The sequence below is a fragment of the Lutra lutra genome, chromosome 2 (genome assembly GCF_902655055.1).
Source record: "Lutra lutra chromosome 2, mLutLut1.2, whole genome shotgun sequence".
Lineage (NCBI taxonomy): Eukaryota > Metazoa > Chordata > Mammalia > Carnivora > Mustelidae > Lutra > Lutra lutra.
Genome location: NC_062279.1, coordinates 31,105,601 through 31,129,581, shown reverse-complemented (window position 1 = coordinate 31,129,581; position 23,981 = coordinate 31,105,601). Strand labels below are relative to the sequence as shown.

Below are 23,981 nucleotides of genomic sequence, written 5' to 3'. Positions count from 1 at the left end.
TTGTCATACTTTACATTCCACACTAAGCCTCTGGAACGTATTCCTTAACAAGGTGAGTGAATAAATAAGCTTTCTGTTTCATAGCTCTCTTGGAGAGTAAATGAAATAATAAGAAAATGGTTTTGAAATATATAATGCAGTTTTATGTATTTTGAAATTATAAATGCAGTTTATTGTCGTGCCTCCCTTCCTGCATGTTTTTTCCTTCAACTCGCATGTAACACATTTTCTCTCAGTGAGAGTTGTGTGGGTTCTGGTTACGACCAATTTTCTGGGCGCGCATGTAATGTGTTCTATGATACAAACAAATTACTTGGTCTCATTTGTGTGTGTTCCTGCTTGACTGCCCCCATTAATATAGTAATTTTTTCCTGGGGGTTCTTCATTCTTTAAGCCCTCATCCTCTCTTCGCTGTCTGCATAATCTACCCAATCTTTGGACCTCTCATTTTGCCTTCATGAGAGGAGAAAGAGCAGAGCTGTTTGATGATACTTCTACCGTTTTACCTCCATTCATTTACAGAAAAGGAACCATTACTTATTTTCTATGATCAGAATATAATCAGATTTTCACCCCTTGGCAGTTCCATATCGGGCATCATTCTGTTTATGGGTCTTTTCCAGGGAATGCATCTCTGTCAGTGCAATTTTTTTTGAGGAAAGAAACTCACAGGACAATATAGGTTGAGAATGTACACTCATCTGCACGCTTTGCTCTTTATCACTGATGATTTCCCAGGTTGAAGTAATGTATTGTACCATTTACGTCTCAACGGAAATGAACAGAAGGGTCATTCCTTACGCAGACTAGGAAATTGAGATTATTCTATTACATCCTTTGTAGTGAAATGCTTAAGAATGATGAAAATTGATATAATTTTCATTTGTATTTTCTGAATAAATGTGAGGATTCTTCTTACATAGTATCCTAAGATATTGAACGTAGGTAGATATAGATACATTTAAACAATAACACAATATAGTGTAATGAAACAACGTACTTGAATTTAGTAAGAAAACCAAGGTGAGGAGTTTCTGAGTGAAACTGTAAAATATCTGTGAATTTATCCTCTTGCAGTGATTCAAACATGGTAAGAGGATATGCCAAAAGGAAAGAAAATGCTGGGAAAATATTCAAAATTATAACTGTGGATGCCCCCCAAAGGTACCTGAGCTCCCCTACAGTTTGACAATTTCCAGACAGTGTCTATTCCTTTCTGTCAAGGCCACAGTCAATATGTTGGCGTAAATCTCTTTTTAATGGAGTGATAGGAATCTGGTTCTCAAGGGTTTAAGAGGATTCACTTCTGTCATGTGTTCATATTCTCCTTGGTTAATTAATGTTTAGACAAAGCTAATCTCATTAGTAGGATCATCCAACCCTGTGTAAGAAGAGGACACTGAAGACTTGTGGAATGGAGCCCTGTGGAGTTTGGACAGCAGCTGGCCTCACCAGAATGCCTGATTTTGGGGGTGTTCATTACAGAGAAGTGTCCCTACTCCCCCTTACCCCTGGCCTATATCCTTCTTTCCCCCCTAAAGATGGTCCTGTGGATAGTGAGGGTCACAGGCAGGGAATGAGGATATATCCATCATGGGTAAATGACATGTTAGAGGCATAAACGGGGGCCTGCCACATCTGCCCACCCTTTCAGGATGTCAGGGTGACAACACTGCAAACAAGGAACAGGCAACGGGGTTATTGGGTGTTGCCCTCAGTTTGGTGGATCAGACATGGTATAAACTGAGAAGGAAGAAGGCATCCTTACTACGGGCGCACAGTGAAACTGGAACCCCCTCCTTCCTCCCACCAGCTCAGTGACCCTGCTGGAATTTGACCTTTGAACTTTCATTTCCTCCTCTATACAAGGCGGATACAAACAACTAACTTCTTGGGTTGCAGTGAGGAGTAAAGGAAAGAAATAACTAAGACCTTTAGCAGCGTAGGGTGCCTGGTAATCAGAAAATATTCACAAATGGACGTTGTTGTTGTTGTTACTATATAATTTGTTCTGTCTTTTTGGCCTCTTTTGGTGTGAGGCTCCGCCCAGTGATGAACAGCACAGGGTGGGGGGTGGGGGGAGGGGGGAGGTTGAATCCAAGAGGGGGAAGAGGCAGGCTGGACAGTCAGAGCTTGAAAATGCACGCCGTCAGCAGGAAGAGCCCTGTGTCACAGGAGGGAGGCCCCGAGAAGCTCCCTGCCTCCCGGGCCCTCTAGGGAGGCTCTGTGCCTTTGCTTGGGCCTCGGGAATAGCTCACAGGGGATGTGTCTCTTTCTGCTCAGCGACGTGAACCTCTCAGGTATTCCTCAGCAAGGACACGATTACCACCCCCCATCCCCCTTACCCAAAGCTCTTTGCGGAATTATATGCTATAACCATTATAATCATATTAAGTATTTTACTTGTGAGACCATGCTATTGTGCACATAATAATAATAATAAATCTGGCTTCACGTTTATGATACCCACAGGGTATCTAATGCCTTAGTAAACCTCTCCTCTTCTGTTGTACTTCTGTTTTGTCCTTCTCTAATTTTCAAAGCAAGGTATTGTATCAAGGACTCCAGTATTAGTTAGAAATTTAATGCTTTCATGCATTCAGAAGATTACAGCTGATGACATTTAGTGCATAATTTTTTTTTTCCCTGCAAAAATTCAATACCATCCATGGAGTTGAGTTATTATAATGACTGAGATATTCGTAATAAATGCAGTAGAAACCTCTTGGGGGATGGCAGGGTCTAAGTGAATTAATGATGGCTCCTTTTCTGCTCACTGCCTTCCCAGATGAAGACCTTCATTTCCACTTTCGTAAAACATGAAACTAAACTCTAAGCCATTGGTTGCAACAGGAGTGGGGCCTGGAGCTGGGTCCAGGAGAAAGATTTAGTCTCTCCGGGGACTGACTCATGGAAGAGCGGAGGTGTGCTGGAAAAGCAAACCACGCTGGTAAGAAGAGAATGACACAGGCTTAAAAATGAGAGCAGAGAGATGGGGGTGGGGGGGGTGGGGAAGTGTCAGGATGTCTTCCTAGTTCCTGGTTCCCATTCCTTTCCAAGTCTGGCAGCATTCGGATCTGCTATGAGATTTTGGGATACACTGCCGAGTCTGAACCATTAATTCCTTTTTTTTTTTTTGCTTAAGCTAGCTTGAATTTTAATTTTATTTCTGCTCTTTGCTGCCAGAGCTACCTTGATGAATTGAGTAAATATTCCAGATCAACTTCCATGAACACTGACTGGGGCTGGCTTGGGTGGAAGTGAGGGTGGGGTGGGTGGGGACTAGATCTCTGAGGCCCCATTTCAGGCTGTCCCACGTGCCTTACACCTTGTGCTTCAAAAATGTGTTTCCCTTGAAGAGGTTCTTGAGAAGAAAATTCTTTGACCTTGAGTTCCCCTAAGGAAGGAGCCCGGAGCTATGTGAAACCTAAGATAAACAACAGCTTTCTTTTCAAAATGTCAACATTTCCTTGTGTCGTGAGAGCTGGAGGCTCGATTGTGCCTTTGGGGCTGACAGTTCTTTTGTTTTGGAAAAACATCCTACAGGTTTGGCAAAATTAGAGCCCAGATCCTGTGTTGGAAAGCGGACAAAGAGGAGCTGAACTGCTCCGTGTAGTTCTGTCAAAGGTTGTCTTCCTCAAGGGTACAATAGCATCTCTGAGATGATGTGTGAGGAGAGGCTGGCTTGCAAGACAGGGGGAGGGAAAACTTGCTTTGCTTTTTGTGTTTTTCCCTACTGCGGGTGGTGGTGGCCAGAGCCTCTGACGCCAGCCTGCCTGGGCCTGAGGCTCAGCCCCGCCATTGTTATCAGTCGGCACCCAGGCAGGAGGCAGACCACCACCGCCCCTTGGATGAATTTCACGGGAAAAATTGTTAATGAGGCAACAGGTTGTTAACCAGGTAACTGAAAAGTCTCACAGAGGTAGCAACTGAAAGAAGCAGCTGTCACATCTGGGGCTGAGGGAATAAAGGGGAGACACTGGAATATTTAAAATTGAAGTTATTGAAGAAGGAGCCCCCTGGAGATGAAACTCAGACTTCGGAGGAGGGGCTGCTGATAGGCTGGTGGTGGGGTGATTGAGTTGGAAGAAGGGGTCTGGGGGACCCACATCTCCCACTGGTTGCCTAGTGCTGGTATCTTGGGAGGTGGGGCAAAAGGAGGTGGTTCTGCAAGATGTGTGTGTGTGTGTGGTGTGTGTGCGCGCGCTTGCGCGCGCATGCACACATGTGCGTGTTGTAGTGTGTGTGTGTATAGATAGATAGATGCGTGTGTATAGATAGATAGATGTGTGTGTGTATAGATAGATAGATGCGTGCGCGCATGCGCAAACACACGTGTGTGTTGTAGGTCCCTTATGCCTTCACCCAGCTTTCAGCCAAAGCTTACTGTGTGGTGACAACCCGGTCTTAGCTTTGTTTTGGGAACTGATGGCTGATCCCATGTCCCATGCTGAGGGCAACACATGATGGAGATCAAAAACCCTGAGAAGATGAGACCCCCTGAGAAGGCTGCTTTTGAGATGGCTAGAAGTAAACTGTGGAGATGTTTAGCAGACCACCAGGTCCACAGGCAGACCGTGCAGAAAGGGGACAGATGCAATCTATTTGTGAAAATAAAAGCGTGCTATAGGAACTGCAGAAATGTGTTGGGGAGAACTGGGTCAAATGGAATTGGGTGGGAAGTTTGGTGTCTCTCTTGGTCGGATGAGAGCCCGCAAATATGGGGCGACAATTGGGTTGAAGCCTGTGGTGTGGGCAGTAAAAGGATTCACCCAAGAGAAAACAAATAAGATAAAAAGTTTGTTGAAAATACTGCAAGGAAGGGGTGGGCAGGACAGCAGAGGAGAGACTGTCTGCAGGTGGAGGTGGATGGTGGAGGCTGGTTTTCAGGAGGGAGGTGAGGCAATTGGTAGGGTTATGTATGGAATTTCCCCTTTTTTGGTAACTGTGCCTGGTTGTAAATAGCCCATTGGTCAGTTAGGGCTTATGGATATTTTGAGGTGGGTCTTGCTTGATGGGACTGTCCCTGTTCAGGCAGGTGGTGGCTTCCAGCCCTTTTGCCTTGATCAAGCTTCCACTGGTCAAGCCTGCACTCTAAAAGTGGCCTGTATAGAGAGGACTGAGGCTTTTGTCATAATGAAGTAACTTATCAGTTAATGATGGAGTCAATGAGATATCACGACCACTTTGAAGAACCCTTAAGAAACTTGGGTATTTATGCACAATTTAATGAGAAAATACTAGAGTGAGATTGGAGAGTTAAATATAAATCTGTTTGATTTTCAGTAAGTCATCAATCCTTGGGATTATCACTTCTACTTGACAGAAATTATTTGCAATGCTGACCAATAAAAATAAAAAATTAAAAAGTACCCTTACTAAGTTTGGAAATTTTAATCTGTAATGAAAAATGAGATGAGCTAAATATGTTCTCCTAGGCAATCCTTGGGTGTCCTTTGCCCCCACATGATATTGAAAGGATATGCCAACCCATGGTTTTGCCAGAATTTAAAGCTTTGGATACATTTCCTGACATTATTTAGGCATAAAATAATGGTATGACCTTGAAAGCTTCTCTAGAGGACTCACATAATTCTGCATGGCAACTATAGTAGAATCCACCTAAGGCTTTGTTCTGGTTTGGGCTCTAGACAACCTTCTGTTGGCTACTTTCTTAGTCTTGAGCATTTTCAATTGCTTGGATTCTACCCAGTGTACCAACACTTGGTTCCTGCTATATGCCTACATTATTTGACTACTTGACAACTAGTTATCTTGGCTTTGAACTTAAATAAACTGACAGGTAATGACTTAAAATCATTGCCTTTGAGCACTATGTACTTCCCAAACCACTTCTCCATTTATTTATAAATATAGTATGTATGACATATGTGGTAACATATATGTGAATATAGTTTATAAACAAGTTATATACATTATACAAAACACTGTGGTATGTGTGTGTGTGTGTGTGTGTCCAGATAAAAAGTTTGTAAAAGCAAAAGTCAAAGCTGGATATATAAACCCAAGTTTCTAGTCACTGAAATAAGAATAAAAATAAATTTAATAAAATTTAATAAATTTAATAAAATTTAATAAAATAAATTTAATAAAATTTAATAAAAATAATTTCTGTACCACTACAGTGGTACAGAAAATGTCATTAGATAACCTAATGGTCATCTCAGCACCATTTCCCTTGCAGCTCCCAACTATTTGCATATTGTTGCTATCTGCTTAGCTTCCAAGCCCATTTCTCTAACCCTTATAAAAAGTCTAAAATTTCTTTTAATAAGTTCAGTTAGTAAATATTTTTTAATAAATTTTCTGCCAATGAACTAGAATGGGTTTTCTTTTTTAAATCAAGAATGCTGATTGGGGCACCTGGGTCGCTCAGTCAGTTATGTGTGTGACTTTTGATTTCAGCTCAGGTCATGATTTCATGTCATGATCTCAGGGTCATGAGATTGAGCCCCACAGTTGGCTCCATGCTGAACGTGGAGCCTGCTTAAGATTCTCTCTTCCTCCCTCCCTCTGCCCCTCCCCCACCACTCATGCTCGCTCTGTGTCTTTCTCTAAAAAAATAAATAAAATATTTTTTAAAAGACACTGATTGCTCTATAAGACAATGAAAGGATTATAAACTACTTGTGCTGATCTTTAAGAAAATTAAAAAGAAGGAGATGTGCCAGAAGAGTAAAGATAAACAGAAGGAAGAAAAAGAAAGATTTCAGAAGTCAAGCACAAGGGAGAAAATTTCTCCAACAGGATATTAAATAAATGGTGTATAACACTTGGAAAAGAAAATAATCTTCCTGAGGAGTCCCTATGGATTCCTTAAAGAGTCAAAATGAATCTTCTTTCTCTTATTTATGTGTTTCTAACAGTTATTCATAACTGTTCAGATTATTTCTTTATTACTAACTTTAATTAAAAACTATGTATGATTTGGGGCGCCTGGGTGGCTCAGTGGGTTAAGCCTCCTCTGCCTTTGGCTCAGGTCATGATCCCAGTGTCCTGGGATCAAGCCCCATATCAGGCTCCCTGCTCAGGGGGAAGCCTGCTTCTCCCTCTCCCATTCCCCCTGCTTATATTACCTCTCTCACTGTGTCTCAGTCAAATAAATAAATAAAATCTAAAAAAAAAAACCAACTATATACGATTTAATCAAAGTAGTTAACAAGTTATTCATTATGGAAATAAAACACTTTTTATATTTTCTCTCTGGACACTTTTGTGCACATAGTAGAAGAAATCAGAATAGGATAATTATTGCAATTAGGGGATTTCAAAAGCTGTTTTAATGAAGGATTTGAAGTCACTTATAGCAAAAGATGACTACAGAAGCAAAAGGACTGGAGAAAGGAGAAAAGAGCATAATGCTCACCATGGAGGCTGTTATTGTTTTGACTCTATGTTAATTTGGGCTCTCTTTAATAATGACAAATTTGAAGCAATTTTGCTAATGACATGGGAAAATGCTAAAATAATGTTATACTAAAAATAAAGATACTCAAAATTGCATATATAGTTTGATCTCACTTGGTTAAAAAAATTACATAGAAGAAAACTTGAGAGATATATATTAAAATCTTAAAATGAGGGGCGCCTGGGTGGCTCAGTGGGTTAAAGCCTCTGCCTTCGGCTCAGGTCATGATCCCAGGGTCCTGGGATTGAGCCCCATATCGGGCTCTCTGCTCAGCAGGGAGCCTGCTTCCTCCTTTCTCTCTCTCTGCCTGCCTCTCTGCCTACTTGTGATCTCTGTCTGTCAAATAAATAAATAAAATCTTAAAAAAAAATCTTAAAATGAGGAACTTTGGATCACAGAATTGTGTGTGTGTATATCACACACAATATATAAGCCTATATTGTTTTTATAATTAAAGTCAAAAAAGAAAGAGATGAGAGGCTTTGGGCATTCTGGTAGCAGGGAAAATATGAAGTGTAATAACATAGACCTGTTATGATAAGATTGAGAAAGAGAAGGCAGTTTTTCTGCAATTAAATTCTATGAGAATTTTTTTATATGGAATTTCATAAGAGGGAAATAAATGTAATTCTGTGCCTCCTCATGTACAGAATTTATAGTTATATTAGAAGTAGAATAATTCATAGGATTAGAAGAATTAGAAAAAGAGCAATTTATGTTATTGTTTCTTGAAATGGCCTTTCATAAAAACCAAGGGCATAACATTAAAAGCAAAGTCAGTGAAGGTTAACTCTGGAAGGAACTACACTGCAATAAATAGGTAGATTTTGAGTGGCTAACCTAGTCCAAGAATAGATCCTAGGGAATAATTGACTTAACGAAGGTCACAGAATATGTTAATGAGAGAGCCAGAATTAGACCTTATGACTTGATTTTTCAGTCTGACAATGCTACCCTTCCCTTGCCTGGCCCCCCAAAAGAAATGTGGAGACTAGTTCTGTGATCACCATCTATCATTGACTTGAACCCCTTACCCCAAAGTGTATACTTACTCAACTTCCCCCCCCCTTACATTAAGCTACTTTCAATTTCAAATCCTGTCTTTGGATGAATGTGTTTGTGTGTACGTGTGTGTGTGTACTCATATGTGTATTTGCATACGTGAGTGTCTGAGGTTGACAAAGGCCTGAGAAGATGAAGACATATCGTACACCCAGATTTTAGCCACAACAGACCAAATGCTTGCCCTTCAATGATTAATGGAGAGAAATTAAGGTATAACTGATGGGAAATTTATAAGATGCTTTTAATATAATTAAAAATAATGTCTCTATTGGCTCTTAACTCTTCTCCAAGTGTAGTATTGGCTTCTTTCCAAAACTAATACATTTTATCTAGCAATCGGAGAGCACATTTCAGGAAAAAAATTTCCATCTTTGAATTCATGCTTGACTGACCCAAGTGTAGTTGGTGAAATGTAATATTATATTACTATATTGGGAAAGAATTACCAGGTTGCTGCTAGTGATATTTTCAGGAAATCCTGGACTGGTTTTTAAGAGCAGGAAGAAACATACAGGTTCATCTAAACCTCTTTCATTTTACACATGAGGAAACTGAATAGTAACCACAAATCTGTGATTTTCCTTTTTTTTCTTACTTCTTTCATTTGAAAAATAATTTTGAGCATCCTTTATGTGTCAGATCATGCAGTAGCTCCTAAAGAATTAAAAATAAAAAACCTTGGGGAGCCTGGGTGGCTCAGTGGGTTAAGCCGCTGCCTTCGGCTCGGGTCATGATCCCAGGTCCTGGGTTCGAGCCCCGCATTGGGCTTTCTGCTCAGCAGGGAGCCTGCTTCCTCCTCTCTCTCTGCCTGCCTCTCTGCCTACTTGTGATTTCTCTCTGTCAAATAAATAAATAAAATCTTTAGAAAAAAAAAACAAAACCTTGATTCATAACCTTAAGAAATAACATACTAGGGAAGGTGCCTGCATTAATTAACATTCATCTATCGGAGCTTATGTTATATTGTATTATGGTTATGTTCCTAGAGTTACAAAGATAAGGGAATAGTGCAGTTTGCCTGGGTGGTCAGGAAAGCTTCTCTAGAGTGGATAATGTTTTGTCTGGGCCATGAAAAATGAGCAGAAATACACCAGCTTCAGAAACAGGGGAAGAGAATTCAAGGTAGAGGGAAATGGGAGGCACAGGATAGAAGCATACAGGCTTGTGTTTATTTGGAGGATACTAAGGACTGGCTTAAATTTTAGGGAGTGATTGAAGGTAAGACTGCATAGGTAGGTTCTGATGTAGTTGGGGAAGTCTTATAAAGCCAGCTCACTTGTATAAACTTTATTCTACAGGTAATGGGAAACTATTGCATAATGCTAAACAGGGAAATGACATTTTACACTTTCATGTGGGTCTATATTTGAGAGAAAAATCTGGTCCCACTGAGGAGGTTGGCCTGGAAGGAGACAAGTTCAGATGAAAATGGTGAGGTAATGGACAAGACCAATCAGAGTACGCCTTGCAAAGAAGGAGAGAATATTTATGAGGTTAAAATCAGCAGGACGTTATGGCTGTGAGGGATAAGAGACAGGGAGCAGCCAAGGGGAAAATGAAGTTTCTGGACTTGAAGAAAAGTCATGGTGATGCCGTTTAACTAGGCTATGAAATACAAGAAAAGTGTGGCAGGACCAAAGATTGTATGTCATTTTAGAAATATTCAGCTTACCCATGATGGAACATTTAAAGGGAAGATAGATAAACAGGAAATAACTGAAAATTGTATCTTAAGCTCAGAAGAAAAAGTCTGGACTGGTGTTACTGATTTTGGAGTTGTTAAAGTAGGTAAAAATTGAAGCAAGAAAGGAGAATAGAGAAGGAGAGAGGTCTAATAACAGAATGCTGGGGCTTACTATATTTAAGAGGTGGTTGGGAGAGAGGAACTAGCTTAAGACATGGTCAGAAATAATTATTTGTGTGATAAGAGGAGAATGAAGAGAACAGTGTTGTGGAAATCGTGTAGGTTTCAGCTGCAATTAACAGTAAACCTCAGAATGATTATAATAACAGAGTGATTTATCTGCTCATATAACAACAACAAAATAACAATAAAACCTCTAGAGGTAACCAGAGCAGACAGAGAGCAGACGTTTTAATCACAAATCCAGCTGTATTTCTTTCTGAGTCTCTCAGAAATGCCCTTCTCTGGATGTTGGGTTCATCCCTAGACTGCTGGGAGGATGGCTGGAGCAGTTCTGGACTTCCCATCCAAATTCAATGAAGGCCCTTCTTCCAGTGGTTTTTATCTCAAAAGTGAGGAAATGTCTCCCCTACCCCCATTCCTATCAGTCTTGCTCTTGCATTTTATTGGCATGACAAACCTGTTCTTGAACCAATCCCTTTGAACAGTATAATTCCATATGCTGGTTGCATTAGGCTTGAGTTTCTGAAGTGGTCACTAGTATAGGAAGTAGAGATTGGAGACTCACTGATCCCTTTTTTGTCTCAAAAAGTACAAGGTTGTTAACCAAAGAGGGTGAGGCAGAATGGGTCCTAGGTAGGGGGGAATGTCTGTTAGGAAAGGGAAGAAGAGAGGCTAGAGTTTCAGAATGAGGGGGTAGTCATTCCTATACAAAGCTGCAGATCAAGTAGAGTAGGTACTATAGGGAGATCATTAAGTCTGTCAATTCATGATCATTGGTGACCTTTGGGTGAGACCTTTCTGAGAAGTGCTGGGGCTGCTCTTGGAGAATACTCTTTGAAGGAGAAATGCCAATACTAAATCAATTGCAATTCAACGAAGCATATAAATTCCTTTGAAAATACTATTTTATTGCATTGACAAATTTACATCACCCACTCCTTCCCAGGTCAAAAGGAAGAAATTAATCCTATCATGTGGAAGGACAGCAGCACGTCTGTGAACAAAAGGAAGAAGATCCAAACAAAGAGAGAGTGACAAATGTCTATGGGCCTGATGAACGGTGGCCACTAAAAATATGAGAGATGAGCTTTGTAACATTTCACTGGAATCAGAATCATGCCATGTCTTCCATATGTTTTGTTTAGCTGGTTTCTTTGATGCAAGTAAAAAAAATGGATACATTTCATTTACAAGGTCAGCCTTAGCAATATTATATGCGCTTCGTAATTGCACTGTAATTACATTAAGAGGCAGAGGCAATTTTCTTCGAGTGTGGCCAACCACTCAGAAGATTGGTATAGGAAAGCAATAGGGCACAATTAGTCAATGTCAAACCATAGAGTTTTCAGATTTCTAATGCTCAAGGGACACAATAAGTTTTTAAACTCTAAAGTCACCAAGAATTTAATATTATTAATTCTGTGATGCTAATATTAATAATATTGAATTTATCCTCATGTGGCTCAGAGATGTGTTATTTTTCAGGGAAAGTAATTCTAGTAATGGTCCCCCTTTCATTTTCATAACACTTCTCACTTCACTTCATTCTGTTTTCTTCCCAAGTCACAGTCAGCCTGTGAATTAAGAATAGATCATGATATCTTTATTTCCAAATATGAAAACAGAGTCCTGGGAGAGTTGTTTAGTGATTAGCTGAAAGTTACCACTTATCGTGAATGGTGACTTAGCGTCTGGATTGCAGCCATTCCACAGTGAATGGAGACAAATCAAGACATGCAGAGTGGGACTTGAGGGAAAATGTGAGGACCATGATGACACTGGAGAGGTGACTGTCACTTTGATTGGACCAAGTGGACTGGATGAGGTAAACAGTCAGACTAATGATTGACCTTGGCTCAGGCCAAGGGTGAAAATGTACAGGAAGTTCGTTTTATAGAGAGTTACATTTGGAAATAACTTTAAGAGGCATTCTGATATGCCCTCTTTTTAATTTTATTTTATTTTTTATTTTTAACTACAAGGATGCCATGGCCTAGAGAATTCTGAGCTGGGTAACAGGCAAATTCTTCCCCAATAGCCCTGTGACTCCTAGCCTACTACTCCCTCCACTTCTCTAAGTCACAAGTTGGAGTCCTCAAGAGAAGGAACATGAACCTGGGGGAGAAGCAAGTACGGAGAGACAGGTGATGTGGTTTAGAGGCTCCTCACCTGGCAAAATTCAGAGACTAGGGAAGTGTCACTTCCTTAGTTCCAAGGGAACAATTGGTCTAGTCAAGTACTATGTGAGGGGTTCTAAAAGGAGGTATAAGAGGGGCGCCTGGGTGGCTCAGTGGGTTAAAGCCTCTGCCTTCGGCTCAGGTCATGGTCCCAGGGTCCTGGGATCGAGCCCCACATCAGGCTCTCTGCTCAGCAGGGAACCTGCCTCCTCCTCTCTCTCTCTCTGCCTGCCTCTCTGCCTACTTGTGATCTCTGTCAAATAAATAAATAAAATCTTTAAAAAAAATAAAATAAAAGGAGGTATAAGAGATTCAAAGCCAGAAGGAGGAGCTCTCCAAGTGTTACCTGCTACAGACATGTCCTGATGAATTATGAAGCTGGCATTGGGACATACCCTACATTCTCTGCAAAGATACTGAAATATATGGAAATTTTCTGTAGTGTTGGTATAATTTGTCTTGATTCTGGGAGAGGAAGTTGAATTTTGAAAATTGCATATACTTTTGGGGGTTGAGGGTAGAGCAGGAATGCAACTTCAGTCTGATTTATTTCCTTTAGAGCAAGAAACAAATAGCCTTGTTTATTATTAGTCATAGTTATTACACTATTCATAATCTGTTTTCCCATAAGTAGAGTACTGCAATGATGAATGACAACATATATATAGAACAAAATGAATTTATTGCAGGATGTATTTCCAGTGACATAACGAGAAATTAGGTCTGCACTATGTTCAAGCTGTGCTGGGTAACTCTCATTCTGCCCAGGAACTCACCTTGGATAAGGGTGAGGAAGGAAGGATAAGATGAGAAGACACATTTCTAACTGGTGTTCGATTGCAAGCTCCCCTCTCTGAAGACAGGGTCATGTCTTCATCATTTTTTTTTTAATTACACAGAGTCTTATTCATAGTACATAAAGAAATAAATGTAGAATTTATTTAGTAGAATATATTGAAATGAAGTGACTTTTTTTTATTATGATTTTCCCTCCATTACAATGATTAACATATACTGAGTGCTTACTGTATGTTAGAAACTGTTCTAAATGCTTTACATGTTTTGATTCACTCAGTCCTCATAACAACCCTGTAAAGTAAATATTATTATCACTTCCTCTGTGTAATATAAGGAAAACTAGGCACAAAGAGATTGTGCAATTTGCAAGATTAAATAACACAGCTAAATAAATTAGATCTGGGATTTAATCCCAGACTTGCTGACTATAGATGCTGCTTTCTTAATCACTACACTCTCCCGGTGTGTGTGTGTGTGTGTGTGTGTGTGCACGCGCGCGCACACAGTAAGAGTATATTTGCCTCCAAATTGCTAATAATTTATACCACTATAATTTATTTTATGATCTTCCCTTTTCTCATTGAATTATGTTGCAAATATTAAAGTCTTGCTTTTATGTTTCATTCAATTGATGTCTATTTTTCTTATGTCAGCGCCACGCCATAATTCCACAACATCCTTGAATATCTGCTTGGCCTATCACTTCCCATTTTTCTTGCTTTTCAAAATTGTTGTTATCTCTCCACATTATTTGATCTTTCCTTTTTTTGGTTTTCAATGTGTTTTCCTGACTTAGGAAAAACTTTTCGTCCTCCAGACTAAGGAGATTTTAGGCCAGGAGCATTCCTTTTGAATGATGCAGGAAACAGAGCTCAAAATGGACTCTGAAGCAGATAAAAAAAAATAACCTTAGGATGGGGGTAAGGCAGGGTGTTGGACACATGTGATGAGCTGTGTCTTATTATTCCAGCTGTGTTCTTTGTGTGTGTGTGTGTGTGTCCATTTACAATCATTTTTTTTTTTTTTCCCCTGGGCTTCACTTGACATCTTTTCTGGATCCAGGAAGGGCAGAGGATTTTGGAAAGCAATTATTTTAGTTCACAAAACAGCAAATCTGGGTGAAGGGGACCTGCTTTTCCTCTAGGCCAATGTATCCTTGAAAAGATGGTTGCAAATATGAAGAAGCCAGTGGAATGGTAGAAAAATGATTCAGAGGGCTTCAATTACCTTTCTTATGGGTTAAGGCTTGGTGAATCTTCCGCAGTTTGGGGACTGCTGCAATTTGGGGTGGGAAAGGAGTTCCCCATCTGCATAGCTGGGTATGCAGGACCCATGGAGAGCAGATGGCAGGACCTCAAGATGGTGCCCCTGCTTCACTGCTCAGACAGGAGCTACCAGCTCAGCTGCTCAGAGCTGTGATAGGAGACGAAAACATTTATCAGATAAGGATCTGAGATTTTAGAGTGGTTTGTTACAGCATCTAGTTTTACTGACCCTGACTAACTCTAGACTAAAGGTGGGCAGTTTTGGGGCTGGGGTGGGGTGGAAGGCCATGTCATAAATATCTTAGGTTTTACAGGCCACACACAGTCTCTTTTGCAACTTCTCAACTCCGGTACTATAGTAGGAAAATGGCCTTAGGTCATACGTGAGTGAATAGGAGGCATGGCTAGGTTCCAATAAAACTTTATTTATAAAAATAGGGCAGGATTGATTTGGCCTACAGACAAGTATGCTGACCCTGTACTAGACTAAAGGACTAGGAGACCATGCTGTCTAGTCTTTCTCCATCTTTGGAGACTTTTCTCTCTTTCTCCATCACTCCCAGACTTAACCCACCTTTTTGCCTGGCTGAACTGTGACTTGCTCTTTGTACCTCAACTATAACTTCAGTTCTATGCAAAGATGTTTCCTATCTATCAACTGCTCCCCAACCTTTCTCTGCCTCCCCCTGTCAACCAGGTCAGGACTCACATCAGATATTCCTACAGGAGCCACCACACTTCCTTTCTCATAATTAGCTTCCTAATCATAATTTGTTCTATGTTTTTCTTCCTCACGATGCTGATCCTTTCATAAGAAAAAGAAGTTATGTCTACTTCATTCACTGTTTTATCTCTAGAACTTAGCATAGGACCTGGCACAGAGTAGATGCTATAAATACATGTTGATTCAATGGGTAACTATGAGGCATATATTATCAACCACTGCCTTGAATATATAGAATCTGTGGAAACTCATCCTCCTTCCCCTTCCCTCTCCTCCTCCTCCCTGTCCTTCAGTTCTTGAGCTCAATATAGCCAAAAAGGAAACCAAACCCACAATTATGGTATTATTGTCACACTCTTGAATGGAGAAAACACCACAGAGATATATATCCTCAGGCATATTTCTTTGGTGTAAATACTGACCTTGTCTTCACCTCGGTCAATATTTCTTCTTCAAGACCATAAATCATGGGATGTCTCCTCATAAAAGCCAATCTGTGTCACAGCTCTGAAAACTAATTCCATCTTGAGCCCCATAAATGAGGAGAGGCTATTTCTGAAGTTCTGTCATCATATTGCTCTAACACCTATAAATCTGAAAAGCTTTCCAATTTTCCTCAATATTGTGCATGTTAGGATAGTGGACCACTTCAAATGGTCAAATATAGTTCTGCCATATACAAATAGAGAGGTAGGAGAAAATGTATTCTATTTTCAGGATAAAGAACGCATATGAGAAGTAATGGTCATTTAGAATAGTGTAAGAACAGAAAGATCCATAGACTGTCCTGGAGCAGCTGACGTAGACAGTCCATGAAGATGAACTCGTAGTTCTGTTAAGTGTTTGGTTTCATCTGATAAAATGTGGGGGCTGGAGAACTCAAATACTGTCATGGGCAAATTCACAGTGCAGCTAAAATTACTGAGGCTACCAGCTGAGGGTGAGTGGTGCTTTTGAGTTCCTCTTACGTTTCCCAGTGGCGTCTGAACCTCAGGCAGGAGTGAAAAGTTGCCCATCTGGGGAAAGTCCAAAGGTATTTGACTCACAGCAGCAGCAGCTTGCCTCTTCCCTTGTTGTGTGGTCACGGAGAGTCAGTAGGAGTTTGTGCAGTTGGATAGAGAAGGGGTCGGGTGTCAATTCCTAATGGACCGCAAAGTCGGTCACAGGGTTTTTAACCATTTACATCCTACAGTCTAAGATATAGCCTAAGAAGTACCTTAAACACAATACATTTTGGGGACTAAAAGTAAATTATTAATATTTTTCATAGAGGAAAGCCTCACAGATCCTAGACTGAGAGTTCACAAAAGAATAGTCTGCCACAATTCATTTTCAGAAATGGATCAGCACCCCAAATCTGCTTTCTTCCTTTTTTTTTTTTTTTTATTTATCCAAATCTGGTTTCTTGATAGCGGTTGGAATCTTCATCTCTGATAAGGAAGGGAAAAGCTGAAGTGCATGGTCATCAGTCTGTCCCTTAAACACAACTCATTGTACTGTGCCATAAATGTCTGCAGAATTTATGAAAGAATGATGTGATTGACTAGATGGATGGAGGAATGAATGAAAGGAAGGAAGGAAGGAAGGAAGGCAGGCAGACAGCTATCAAAGAGAACAAAGTTAACATTTGGCCCTAAGTCCATCCATTTTCTCTCTTTCGGATACTCTTTCTCACTTCTACAATGATTGTTGGTCAAGGGGCTTTATAATAACAACACAACAGCTAATCCATATGAACCACTTTTACAGACCTTATTTTCCGTAATCTAGAGCATTCTGCCTCACTTTTCTGGGTGCATTCATTTGCTCGTGTTGACCCAGATGTCAATTAACAAGTAATCTCCATTTTCGGCTTCACGCGAGCAGGGCACCTGTGAGATGCATGTTCTACTCAGCACTCAACAGACGGGACACATTGTCATTCTCAACATAGATAACTGAGTGAAGAGACCTCAGTCAGTTTCATTTAAAATGCAAGACTTCAGATCTGAGGGAATTCAGTGTGATCATTAGGATAAGTAAACACATCAGGTATTCAATATATATGCTGAGCCAAATGTAATAAAGGAAGAAAGAAACTTTCTTTCTTCACTGTGTCATTTTGTTTTGCAACTCTAAGCGTTACTGCATGCTATAATTCTCCTGAATGATGCTTAATTCTTTAGCTAAAATGCTGTATAAGACATATTTCAAGCTAATTATTTGGCATTATAAGATTGTATTCTATTCTCTAATAGCTTTGCAACATACTTTTTCATGAGAGCATCAGTGATTTCCAAAGATTAAAAAAATGATTAAAGACAAATAACGATTATCTGGCTGGGTTGCCCAAGCTCACTGCTGCATAGGGCTGAGCCTCTGCTTTGGGAAAGTCATTTTATGCCCTGCTGCCCGGGCACTGGATTCTCTTGCTAATTAAACAGCCACATTATTTTCTTTCTTGTTTGCTTTTTTATTTTTTTAATTTTTTTTAATTTTTTTTTAAGATTTTATTTATTTATTTGACAGACAGAGATCACAAGTAGGCAGAGAGGCAGGCAGAGAGAGAGAGAGAGAGAAGATGAAGCAGGCTCCCTGCGGAGCAGACAGCCCGATGTGGGGCTTGATCCCAGGACCCTGGGATCATGACCTGGGCCGAAGGCAGAGGCTTTAACCCACTGAGCCACCGAGGCGCCCCTCTTGTTTGCTTTTTTAAAACAAAGTTTATTATTTTTCTATTATGGCAAATTTAGAGCAGCAAATGTAAGAACCAAAATCACTCTTCTCTCTCCCCTCCCCCTCCCTCATTTATCCACCTGTAAATCTTTATTGAGCACTGATTATGTGTCAGGCACTGTTCTAGGCACTGATATTGTCATGACTTTCTAAATACCCATTTCAACTGAGATTAAGATCTGTGAGTAAAATGTCCTGTAATGAAAGTGTAGCTAGTGAGGTTTGTCTTTAGTCCTCTGTCCCTTTATCTCTGCCTCAGTCCTTCCATTACTTCCTTCACTGCCTTCCAGAAATTCCCTTCCCAGTACATTAGGACTCTGGGGTCTTTGGTCTTCTTTATGCTGACATAAAACTTGCTTTCAAGAATGGTGCTGATAAGACTTCATGACTAAGAAGTTAAAAAAGAATTCATGACTCCTGGTAGCTTATAGCAGTCTGGGATTTCTGGACTACTTGGGTGCAATAAAGGCAGTTTTAAAACCAAAAGATGAAAGAGAGTATATGTTTACCTATGATAATGCTGCAGGAGCTAGACAAAACAGAAGCTTTACTTGGAATTTCTATTAGTGTTTGATGTATCAGAGGAGGAGAAAATATCACTCAAGTGTAGCTTGATAAACAAAATCTTTGACAACAATGTAACCGAGTGGTAAAAATAAAAGCTCATCCTCTTTACTAGTATAATGTTCAGGGCAGAACTGAAGGTGGGTGTGGGCTAAGCCTGGTAGGCAGGTTCCTACCCTGGCCTTGCCTAAATATTTCATGTTTTCCATTGTAGTAGAAAGAGAAGGGGAGCAAGTGGTGTGTGGCAAGGGGAAATGCTGGTAATCTGCTTTCCTGGACACTGTGTCTGGTCCTCTGAAGACGTGGAAACTGGCCCAACTTGCTTAGTGGATGTCATCTCATTTTGCTAAAGCCAGCCTGAAAGGATGCCTGTTACAGAGCTCAAGAGCCTTCTTTGGGTATTGGAGTCTTGAGCGGCTCAGAGATCAAAGAGAAGAGCCCTTCCTCCAGATTTTGAATATCAAGATTTTTCTCTAAAGAGATTTTTCTTCTATGCTTCTCTGGGCTGCTATTAATTTGCAACCCAACTGAGTGGGTTAAAAATGTCTTTTGATCACATACCAACATGTGGTCATCAGAACACTGGTGACATTCAACCACAAAAGAAAACCAGGGCGGGGGGGATCTCAAAGTGACCTTGATGACAAAAGGGACTTCCGCAGTGAACCATGTATCTCAGGCAAGGGTGTCACACAATGAGCAGACTGTGACCAGCTGACATTTCATCAGTGAGTCGCTGCTCAAGTATTTGGAGGGGATGCATTGATCCCACTCTCCTGGAAACCCCCAAAAGCTCTCATAAAATGCCTGCTTTCATTTAGCTGTTGTTAAAACAACTAAAATTCCCTTCTCATAATTGTTGGGCCATCTCAACAATGTAGTCCTTTCTTTCCAGCTTGCAACTCAAACAAATATTGTTTCATTTATTTCTTGCGGGTTCCCCAGCCTCATAGCAATGTAAACAGCTTTTCACGTTGAAAGGCATTTTCCAGGACTCCCTGAGGGTGGCAGTATTGTTCACACCTCAGTGACTGGTACAAGAAATTAGGCACCTGTTAGGGAAATGATTTAAGGAGCAAGGATTTACACTATCAAAATGAGCAAAGTATATAATGAGAAATGAGGATTCCTTGAGGCCTGCAGTATAACTATTGCTCCCAAAGCCATTCATCCCAACGTGTATATGAAGTGCAAAAATAAAAGATGAAACCTAAAATGCTCATGTCAACAGAAATAGATGAATAAAAGTGGCAGTGCAAATACGATTTAAAATAGGCTCAATTTCAGATAATTACTTAATACAAGCTTGCTACCCACAATGCCTTAGGGTCTCTGAGTTATCCACAGACAGCTGGCTGGGCAGATTTAGATGATGTCAATTCACCAGGAATTTTCCAGGAGGAGACAGGCTGCTATTGCTCTCATCCAACTTAACTCTCCAAGAATTTGCAATTCTTATTAGTAAACACCCTATTGTCCTTTGAGTTAAGTTATTTGAAGGTCATGTAGCAAGACTGCTCTACCAAGATATTTCACACTTATGCTTACACGAGAAAAGCTTCTCAGAATAATCCACAGTGGAATTGAGCAAGTAGAATTGAGAGAAACTCATTGGCAATTTTAAATGAGGGAAAAAAAACATTACCCATAGTATTGATTGGAAAGGGGACGTCCATTTCTAGGCACAGTCAAATCAATTACTTCCTGTAATCACTATTCCTGTGTTGGTGTTTGGCATACCTGGTGATGATGTCATAGTGTCACCTAGGAGCTTGGTAAATAATTGATGTCAGACCCTCAGTGGAAATGTCTTTTTTTCTCTTGAGATTTATTTATTCACTTTTTTAGAGAGAGAGGGAGAGAGAGCAGGTGCATGAGTGCACGTGAGTGGGGGAGGGGCAGAGGGAAAGGGAAAAAGAGAATCCTCAAGCAGACTCCCCGCTGAATGCAGAGCCCCACTCGGGGCTCCATCCCAGGACCGTGAGATCATGACCTGAGCCAAAATCAAGAGTCTGACTCTCAACTGACTGAGCCATCTTGGCGCCCCTCTGAGTGGAAATTTCAAAGGGATACATCATGTGGCTGAACGGGCAAAGCCACCATTGAGTTTCCATAAACAAGTCAGGGATGTAAGGAAAGCCCCTAGAGAAGGAACGCTGGGAATATCTAGATCTTCCCAGAAGACTTCAGATTGAGACTTCCCCGATTTCTAGTTGAGTCACTTCTACCTCTTACTGCCTATGGTTACTGGGGTTTTCCAGTTTTTAGGATTCTCAGAGAGGAGGCACATATAACTGTATTTATATTTAAGTGAGGAGAATGAGGCAGTGAAACTTTCCCATTCTGCTTCACTTGATATAACAGTGAGTTGCCTGACAGTGTGCCACACGTCAGTGTCAGTCATTTACAGAGTCTCTTACGAGCTTTCCTGCCGGGAGGCTGTTAGTAATAATTCAGGAAAAGTCTCTGTAAAGAGGTGCCATTTATAGAAAAATTCGAGTTAATAAGTAATATATTTACTGAATGGTTATTAAATTCCAGATACTCTTATTGGTGCTTTACATTTACTATCTCCTCTAACCCTCACAACATCCTGTGGGGAAGGTACTGACATTACTTATTTGTTAGGCAATGAGGTGGAGGTTCAGTGGAGTTCAGCATGCCCAAAGCCATTACTAGTGAGGGGCAGAGCTAGGATTCAAACTCTATGCTTCCTTCTCAGAGGATAGAGCAGATAAATTTGTGAACCCATTGAATGGGCTTGTGCATTTATTAAATGTTCTTTAACATGAGTTTAGTTTGGCAGAGGGTGGTTGGTCAGCTTGGTTATCCATCGATTGTCAAGACCTCAGATAAAATCCTTTACTTGAGGCCCCCCATTTTGAATTCGCATCCCACTGGCTAAAAGCAATCAGGTAGTAGCAGTGTGATGGGTTGGCACTAACCCAGATTTTGCAGGGACAAGGAATAGCACTTATTTTACTTTAGAGAACAATGTAGGAAGGCCTCCACTGAGAGGCGACCAGTTGATTTAATGGCAGCCAACCCAATGGCCCAACTCTCCAACAATGAATCCAAAGCTTTCTTGCTAAGTAGCCACAGCTGCTGCTTCTGCCATTACTGGAGCCCCTACACTCTCCAACAGAGTTCCCTCTACCAGATTTCTGCTTTCTTCCCATAAATGAGACCTGGAAGATTTGCATGTGCCCAACTCTAGTCCACATAGTTGGATGCCTTATTACTCGAAGGAGAGGAATAAAGAAATATGTGCCAGCCACCTGACATGTAAGCAAGAAAAGACTGCTTTACTCTTAAAGATATGCTTTCTGGCTCGGTTGATGTTAGGTCCCAGCATGGCTCAGTAGTCAACTCCCCGAATACTGTCTTCTCTGTGGGGTCCACTGATTATTTGCCCGCCATCTATCCTTCAAGGGCCAAACCTGAAAACAATGTTGGTGCTATGCCAACAGAGATTCCAACTGGTTTCTTTAGATAGATTTAGTTATTTGGCAGTAACTGTGGAACTGGGGGAGTCTCACTCAAAATCATTCCGGTCTTCCGGGCGAGGCATGAAATATGCAATTTTAAGCAAGCAGGGATGAGAAGCAGGGAGGAAGTCAGATTTTCGTAGGGCTTCTGACAGTAGGTATAATCTGCAACAGGGCTTTGCTACTACAACTATTTTTGGCATCACAAATATGCACAGGCTGTACCAAGGAGTTAATATTATAAGTATAATAATTTTAAAAAGACCTAAGTAGGTGTTTCTCAGCAGAGCACTTGCATTGGAAACACCTGGGAGATTTACTACAAATTCAAATCTCAGAGTGACACCTGTTGAATCAGAGCCCTAATCCCTTAGCATATAGGCAAAAATTAGGAGAGCTGATTCACAATTTAAATGGAGCTATGGTTCTCAAAATGTAGTTCTCAGACTACTAGTGTGAACACCACCAGGGAACTCGTTAGGAATACAAATTCCTCAGTCCTGCCTTAGACCTATGGATCAGAAATGGATTGGGCCCAGCATGCTGTGTTTTACAAGTCCTGCTGGTGATTCTGATACATGTAAAGTTTGGGAACCACTGGAAAAGAGAGTTCTCTATAGGCTTATAATGACACGAATTAGCTGTTGAATCAGAAATATGTGGGGGTGGGGCTCTGAGATCTGTATTTTTATTTTGCCTCCCTGGTGATACTGCTGTACATTTGTTTGAGAGAAGTCCATCTAGAAGAACAAAAGTTTTCTTTTCCTTTTGTCTTTTGCCAAGGTATTTCCTGTTACCTCCAAAGCTAAGAACCAGACCATTCCTCTAGTTACTAAAAGCCCATCTACTTGGGCAAAGGGCAGGATAGAAACATGGTTGTGTATATCCTTTATAAGTTTGGTGTAGACGGATGTCAGTGTGGATGTGTATGTGAATATTCAAAATAACGATCAACTGCCCAAAAGACTGTTACTGTACTATGTCTAAAAATTAACCAATTTTTCCTTTGCTTTACTACATTGCTTGAAATTTTACCAATTAGAGATCTATTTAGGTTAATAAATATTTTAAAAATTCAGATATAAAAGATTTCACAAAAATAGAATGAACAATCCTAAAATTTGTATAGAACTGAAAAAGACTAGGCATCTGGGTGGCGCACTGGGTTAAGCCTCTACCTTCAGCTCAGGTTGTGATCTCAGGGTCCTGGGATCGAGCCCCGTGTTGGGTTCTCTGCTCAGTGGGGAGCCTGCTTCTCCCACCCCCCAGCCCCCGGCCACCGCCTGCCTCTCTGCCTACTTGTGGTCTCTGTCAAATAAATAAATAAAATCTTAAAAAAAAAAAAAGAACTGCAAAAGACCCTGAATAGACAAAACATTCTTGAGAAAGAAAAGTGAAACTGCCTCATGATTTCAAACTATATTACAAAACTATAGTAATTAAAACAGTAAGGCATTGGCTTAAAGGAAGACACATAGATCAGTGGAACAGAATAGAAAGCCCAGAAATGGATCTATGAGTATATGACCAATCAATTACAACGAGGGAGCTGAGAATGTACAAATGGGAAAGGACAGTCTCTTCAATACATGGCATTGGAAAAACTGGAGAGCCATATGCAAAAGAATGAAATTGGACACTTGTCTTCCATGATACATAAAAATTTACCCTGACTGTATTAAATACTTGACTGTATGACCCGAAGTCATAACACTCCTAGAAGAAACCATAGGTACTAAGCTCCTTGACACAGGTTTCAGCAATGATTTTTTTGCAGCTGACATCAAAAGCAAAAGCAACAAAAGCAAAAATAAACAAGCGGGACTACATTAAACTGAAAAGCTTCTGCAGAGGCAAGGATCAAGAAAATGTAAAGGCAACCTACTGAA

General features: G+C 40.5%; 2 long non-coding RNA genes across 2 annotated transcripts; one reads left to right on the top strand and one right to left on the bottom strand.

The window, feature by feature from the left end:
- The first annotated feature begins 9,795 nt into the window (after positions 1–9,795).
- Positions 9,796–13,244, top strand: LOC125093977 (uncharacterized). Its single transcript, XR_007125409.1, has 3 exons — positions 9,796–9,925; positions 11,308–12,624; positions 12,840–13,244. It is a non-coding gene; the product is annotated as an uncharacterized LOC125093977 (long non-coding RNA).
- A 233-nt stretch (positions 13,245–13,477) lies between these two features.
- LOC125093976 (uncharacterized) lies at positions 13,478–20,317 on the bottom strand. The gene is made up of 3 exons (XR_007125408.1): positions 20,250–20,317; positions 14,564–14,749; positions 13,478–14,220 (listed from the first exon to the last, which is right to left on the bottom strand). It is a non-coding gene; the product is annotated as an uncharacterized LOC125093976 (long non-coding RNA).
- Positions 20,318–23,981: the final 3,664 nt, after the last annotated feature.